The following is a 7,370-nucleotide window of genomic DNA, read 5'->3' as shown; positions in this document are numbered from 1 at the left end:
ACAGGGCTGGAGACTCGCATGCCCCCTGGCCTCACACTGACTCAGAGGGTAACAGCAGGCACAGATGAGAGTCAGGAAGTGCTGCCAAAGTCCCCGTGTCCTGAGGCAGTGTGGGGATCGATAGGCAGGCAGGAGAGGTTGGGCAGGTGGTCAGTGCTAGCTTCATGGAGCCATGCCCCTACAGGGCTGTCAAAGTCCAGGGATTTGCCAGTGCCAGCCTGTGCATGCGGTGATGTGGAAGGAAGCAGCCAGAATCAAGCAGCTGCAAAGTTCCTAAGCCTTGCAGTGCTGGACCACAGAGCCGAGCCCTGGGGACAGGCAGTGAAGAGCTGTGTGCCACCCTGCTTCTCTCCTCAGGGCCCAGCACTCATGCTCTCTGAAAAGCCCTTTGATTCACTTGAGGTACTCATGCCTGTGAAGAGGAATGACCCAGGAGGACCAGTCATCTGATGCTGTTCCACCAAGGTGTGGAGTGCCAAGCGAGTCCCCCTGCTTTCTCCAGCACAGGGACCCTCAGCATTGTTGGCTGGGAACTGGCAGAATGGGTGGAGATGTGACAGTTGGGGCAGGGACGGAGGATTCATCTGCAGCCCAAGATACTGACTGAGGGGGACTAAGCACTGTGGCAAGGTTAGTTCACCCTGGGGTAGGCTCCCTCTGGGCTTTCCCTGGGGGCCGGTAACATCAGCAATGACAGTCTCAGCCTCACAGTGCGCTTGGCCACACTGGGCCCTGCTCCGGCATCTGCTTGTTGCCCTGAGGGCACAGCCAGGTCCCTTCCCCCGTCCCAACCCCAAAGCTATGCAACACGCTGACCCTTACCTGAACATCACTCCAGCATCCGCACCATGACCACAGTTATGTTCACCCCATCCTGCGTGTTTGCAGTCAGACAGGGCAGACTCGGTGCCATTACAGCCAACATCATCCATCCAAATGGGGCCAGATCCTGGCCCAAAGTGTCCGTACTGGGAGCTCAACAGCAGACCCACAGTCCAGCTGCTTACAAACCACTGCTGCGTCGTCCATGCTCCAGTAGTCACCACACACAGTCCCCCACTGGCCCCTGTGTTTCACCTCCACTCTCCCAGCACAGTGACTGCTGCCATTCGCCAGCCTCACCTCCGCAGCACCTTTGAACACCAACATGGGGTGGGTCAGGAGAGTGCCAAGCCCCAGCACTGCAGGTCTGGGGGAAACCCCTTCCTGGGTCGAGTCAGAGGTACTGGGGTGGGAGCCCTCTCCCCTCCAGGCTGTCCCCAGTGCAGTGTGGAGGTCCCTTCTATCCCCACGGCCTGCGCAAGGCTGGGGGTGTCCAGTTCTAGCTCTGCTGGGTCCCCTACTATCCCACTGCACAAGGCACCTCTTCCCACACCAATGGCTACCTGCCCCCACCCATACCCACCTGCACCCTGCCCAGCCCTGCACTGGGCACCCGCTCCTCCCCAGCCCAGCACCCCCTCAACAGCCCTGTGTACCTAGGCCTGCAGCTTCCCATGCAAACCACCTGCCCCACCACCATCCAAACCCACCCCATGGCTTTTTGAGTTCCCAGGGAGCACTGAGACAAATCTGAGGATCCCCCAACCCATCTCCTCTCCTCATCCCTGGTGTCAGTCCAGTCCCTGCACTGGGCCAGGCCCTCCACAAAGGATGTGTCTCTACTGTAGATGTCCCGCTCCCCTTCTCTGTGGGGTACACACTGCCCTCATAGGGTCAGGGCTCCCCTGGATTAAGGGGGCAGTGAGCAGCACACAAACCCTCGAGGCTACCCCAGAGGTTGGCAGTGCTCTGGGGATCTCTGGGGGCTGCCATCACCAGCTAGGCCACCACTGGCTCCAGAGGCACAGTGCTGGGCAACAGGGGGTACCCCACGAGAGGGTGTCTGTGAATGCAGCCAGCCACAGGCTGCCCTAAACACTGGAGCCCTGGAAAAGGAGATACTCTCTCCCACCCGCATGGGCACAGGGAAAGGCACAGGCTCCATGGACTTGAGCCCCTTCTGCCCCTCGTCTCAGTAGCACCTGCAAAGAAACCCCATTCCCAGGCGGATCCTGATGACCACCCTGGTAGCCCCTGGCCCTGGGCTGTGGGACAAGGCAGTCAGCACTTACCCCTGCACAGCTGTACCCAGAGCAGCAGCCACAGCATCTGAGGGGACAGGACTCCCTCTCGGCCCATCCTGAGCCTCCTGCCCTGCCAGCACATCCCTGCTGCGCCACACTCCCTGCCACAGCTCCTGTGGACTCATGGGGACAATGATGACGAGAGGGCAATATATCTCTGCAGATGCCAGCCCAGCTACAGGAGGAGCCAATCAAAGCAGCAGCACCTTTTTAGACATTATCGGGAGCTATCTCCCCTCCGACACAGCCCAGCCCTCCAATGAACTGCTCCAGCGCCATTCATGACCATATATGAGGGATGGCTCCACTGCAGGTGTCACGTCACTGTGGTGGTGGTGCGTCACAGGACAGGGCTGGCTGTAGTGGGGGAAAACGGGTTTTTCACGCCTTGAACCCTGCTGTGTGGACCAGGAGCACTGAGCATCTCCTATACCGGGCACATCCAACAGCCCAAGGTGCGAGTGTCCAGCCATCCCGTGCCATGGGAACCACAGGGCTGGGACTGCACCAGGAGCTGTGTCAGGAAGGGAAGGAAACAGCCCCTGCCCCTGCTTCAGATCCTGCTGTGCTAGGAGCAGCAGCTGGGAAAGGCCCTAGCTCAGGCCAGAGCCCCATCCAGGAGAGATGCTAGCTTGCCTGTTCCTCTCTGGAGAGCCCCATGGAAGGTCCCTTGAAATGAGCTGGAGCTGGGACATGTCCCTGCCCTGGCAGCGACACACAGCCCAGAGGCTCAGATGTATCCCTGCCTCTTGACATGTCACCGAGGGGCCGTTATTCCCCGCGGGTGGCTCGGGAGCTGCAGCCTGCAGGTGCACAAACCACAGCCCACGTGGCCTCGCAGCGCTCCCGTGCTCCCCCACAGCGCCCGGGCAGGAAGCCTGTGGTTTCCTTCTGGCACCGTGCCCAGGCACATCCCTGCGGTGCCCCTGAGCCACCCCCACCCCGACTGCTCCAGCCAGGGCTGCAGGGGCTGCTCCTTCGGCCTCGCAGACACAGGGCACGGCAGATCCCGTTCCCTGTCTTGCCCTTCTGATGGGGCACACGGCTGCTCTGCACCGAGTCCCACAGACTGGGGTGTCATCTGTGACGTTACCTCACACCCTCCTACGGCCACTGCTGTGTGCTCATGGGTTATACTGACGGTGACCTCACACCCCTCCTACTGCAACGCTGTGTGCTCATGAGTTGTTACACTGTCACACGTGTGTGTGCAGTGTATGGACTGCTGCTGCTAACGATGGTTCTTCCAAAAGCCATATTTGGTTGTGGTCTAAATATTGACTTGGTGACATCAGAAGCACCTACACAAGCTATGTGCCAGCTTCTGCCCTATCAGCTACTCAGGCACCAGCGACATCACAAGCTCATACACAGCTATGTGCATGCTCCTGGCCTATCTGCTACTCAGCCACAGGTGATGCCATAGCATCTACAGCTGATATTGGCCTGCTCCTGGCCTATCCTTTATTCAGACACCAATCACCTCAAAACCACCTGCATAAACTGTGGGCCTGCTCCTGCCCTATCAGTTACTCAGGCAGCAGTGACATTAGAAGCACCTACACATGCCATGGGCCTACTCCAGGCCTGTGAGCTACTCAGGCATGAGTGACCTCAGAAGCACAGACACAAGCCATGGGCCTGCTCCTGCCTATCAGCTTCTCAAGCACCAGTGACCTCAAAACCTACACATACCTGTTGTGGATTAACCCCGGCCAGCAGCTACCTCCCACACAGTCGCTCACTCACTATTTCACTAAATAGAAAGTTAATTCTATCCCAGCGAAAACCAGTAGAATGCCAGATGCCTGCTCCTGCCCTATCAGCTTCTCAGGCACTAGTGACCTCACAGGAACCTATACACCCATTTGCCATGTCCTTGCTGTTGAGGTACTCTGCCTCCGGTGACCTCACAAGCACCTGTAAGGGCCATGCTCCTGATCAAGGCCTATCAGCTATTCAGCCAAGAGTGACATCACAAGTACATACCCAAGCCATGTGTCTCCCTCCTCCCTATCAGCTACTCAGGCACCAGTGACCTGACCACCACATATCCACCTACTTGCTATCTGCTTGCCTACGAGATATCAGGCACAAGTGACCTCACAAGCTCCAACACAAGCCATGTGCATGCTCTTGGCCTATCAGCTACTCAGGCATCAGCAATCTCACAACACTTCCACAGGCCATGTGCCAGCTCCCAGCCTATGATCTACTCAGGCACCAGTGACCTCACAAGCACATACCAACCTATTTGCTCTGTGCTCGTGTGGTGGGGTGACCCCATGTGGCAGCCCCCACCCAGTCACTTGCTCACTCCCCACCAGCGGGATGGGGGAGGGAACTGGAAGGGCAAAAGCCAGGAAAAAAGTCTCATGGGTCAAGATAAAGACAGTTTAATAAGTGGAGAAGTAATCACTCACAGCAGGAGATTGATGCCAAGCCAGTCTCTGAGCAAAGAACACACACCCTCCCCAGTTTTACTGCTGACCATGACGTCATATGGTGTGGAATATCCCTTTGGTCCGCTGGGTCAGCTGTCCTGGCTTTGTCCCCTCCCAGCCTTCTCGCTGTGGGGGCAGAGTGAGAAAGAGAGAAGGCCTTGATGCTGTGCAAGCACTGCTCAGCAATAGCTCCAATGTCAGTGTTTTCAACACTGTTTTGGCACCAAGGCAAAGCACAGCACCATAGGCTGCTAACAAGAAAATTAACTCCGTCCCAGCCACACCCAGTACAATCTCCACCCCTTCTTCCACACCAGTTGCATCCTGCTCAGGTCCTACAGTATTCAATAGAAATGTACATTACATCCACCACTCCCACCCCCTTCCCCATCCTTTCACATGACATACACACAGCACACTGGCTTTGGCTGGTGTGGCTCAGGTGGACCTGGACAGGTGCCAGCACACTCCTGACTTCTCCCCTCACTCACTCAGCCAGAGCTTTTTGAAACATTCCATCAGGTTATCAACCTAAAGACAAGGAAATCTAAATAGCACCACTCTGCACCGCACAGTGGTCTTGCAGGTAGCTGTGAGACCCCCACACCCATGGGGAAAGGGAGTTCCCCACTACCACCCTACCTCTCTGTTTGGCACCTCAAAATCCACTTTGCAGTTCATGGGCTCACTGGCTGTTTCTTCTGGTTCACGTGGTCTTTTCTGAGATCCTCTTAGGGTCTTTGCTATATTGTCCCCATGCGCATATTCTTCTGAAGTTGGCATTTTGTCCTGGTTTTCCATGTTGGCAGACAGCGTTGCCTGTGTCTTGCAGCACCGAGAAAAGCTCAGAGGCTGCCCCAGTAACCCTGCGTGGCCATCCTGCTGACTGGTCTGGGATGTTGGGGCCTCCTAGGCCACTTCCCAGGATTGGGCTCTTCTTTCCAACCCAGACAAGTTCCCCCAACCCAGACATGTCTGGGCTTCTTCTGCAGCCCGGCAAAGTGGGGGACCTCGACCCACACTTGTACTTTTCTTTCTATTCACATTTAAACTCTAATTCTTCATTCATTAGCTCTTATTAAAGAAGGTTTCATCCATTTCATACCTATATGATAATGGCTATGTATATTTAATTTCTCTGGCTTTATAACTGTTTATATATAAAAATACATAGATATACGTTTATATAGATATATAAACGTATACACATACATACATGTATAGAAAGGTATATATTTCAAATATTGTATCTATTAATAAATAAATAAAATATATTTCTATCTATTTGGACACTCATATATATATTTTTAAAAATATATATCTTGTAATACAAATATATATTTTTATATCTGAGCACTTCCTTGTCCAAAGCAGGCAGGCAGCCAGTCACAGGGCTGCATGAGAACATGGGGTATGATGGTGTCAAAAAATGGCTGCCACCCAACCACAATGCAGCATGAAAACATGTGGGGAATGAGGCTGCGAAAAGTGTGGCCTCCCTGTACGTAATGACAGGGGGCTTCCTTTGCTGATGTGCTTCTGGGTGCACGGGGAGGGGAGGCTCCTTTTGCCAGCCAATCATAGCACTTCCTGAGAACACGTGGGTTTGATGCTGGCAAGCAGTGGCTGTCAGCCAAGCACAGAGCAGTATGATGTTTAAGAACATGGCAGCTCACTCCCATAAAATGGCAGCCCCCATTCATAAAATGGCAGCCCCCCAAATGGCAGCCAAACCAAAATGGCAGCCCATGGTATGGAGGGGAAGGGCCTTCTGGGTCAGAGGTACTTCCGGGTAAAGCAGAAGGGGGGGCCGCTCCTTCCAGGCAATCCCCACAAAGCACATGACCAGTAGAGGGGAGTGACTTCCGGGGCAAATGGCCCCTCAGGCAGCTGGCAGCGGGTGGGCAGGGCATTGCTCACGTCTTACCTGCAGTACCGGTGGTGCCTGTGCTCCTGGCGTGTGCCAGGGCAATGAACCAAATAAGCACAAGGAAGGCACGTGGTGAGGTAAAAATGCTTCTTTTGCGCCGTGGTCAGATAACGGGTCCCTGTGGTGTCAGAGCTTCAGTGTTTGTGCCTGAGCTAAGAACTTTCCCAGCCTCCGTGCGCTTCAAGACAGCACAACCCTTCTCAAAAAACCCACTACGGGACCCTCCTGGGTCTCGTGTGAAAATCTGCACTACTGTGCTGAGGATCCCCTCGAGCAGGGACGGCACAAAGCCTTTTCCATGTGCCTCCTCACCTGGCCATGGTCTCCCTGTTTCTCAGCACCTGAAGCCCCTCTCCATCTCCTGCCCATCCCTGAATCTGGTGCTGGCAGTGCTGCACTCGGTGGTGCTCCAGCAGTGAACCCCCTCATCTACAGCATGAGGAACCAGGAGCTCAAGGATGCAGTTAGGAAAGGGCTTACATGAAAGGTTTTGCAATAGTGATAAACTCTCCATCCCTCTCCCAGGATACCCATCCCAAATGGGTGCTTTGATGTATCATCGTTACTGTTACCAGTCTCATTAGCATTAGCTTTATCAGTATTGTTACTTGTGGTGATCATGTTCGCAGACAAATGTTTGGATTTGTCTCACTTGTCCAGAGGCATGAACCTGCTCTGTCTCACCTGGAGCCTGTGTAAGAGTGTGTCTAACACTGGGGTGGAGCTGACTCCCCACAGGCTCCCTGTAATAAACTGGGATCTCCCCAGTGCACTGGGGAAATTAGCAGCAGTGCTCCCCATCCAGCTGGAGCTGCTTCCCACCCTGAGCAGCAAGGCCAGTGTGGAGTCACCCTGTGACCCCAGGCACCA

Source organism: Gymnogyps californianus, chromosome 26, assembly GCF_018139145.2.
Source record: "Gymnogyps californianus isolate 813 chromosome 26, ASM1813914v2, whole genome shotgun sequence".
NCBI lineage: Eukaryota > Metazoa > Chordata > Aves > Accipitriformes > Cathartidae > Gymnogyps > Gymnogyps californianus.
This window is presented reverse-complemented; position numbering follows the sequence as displayed.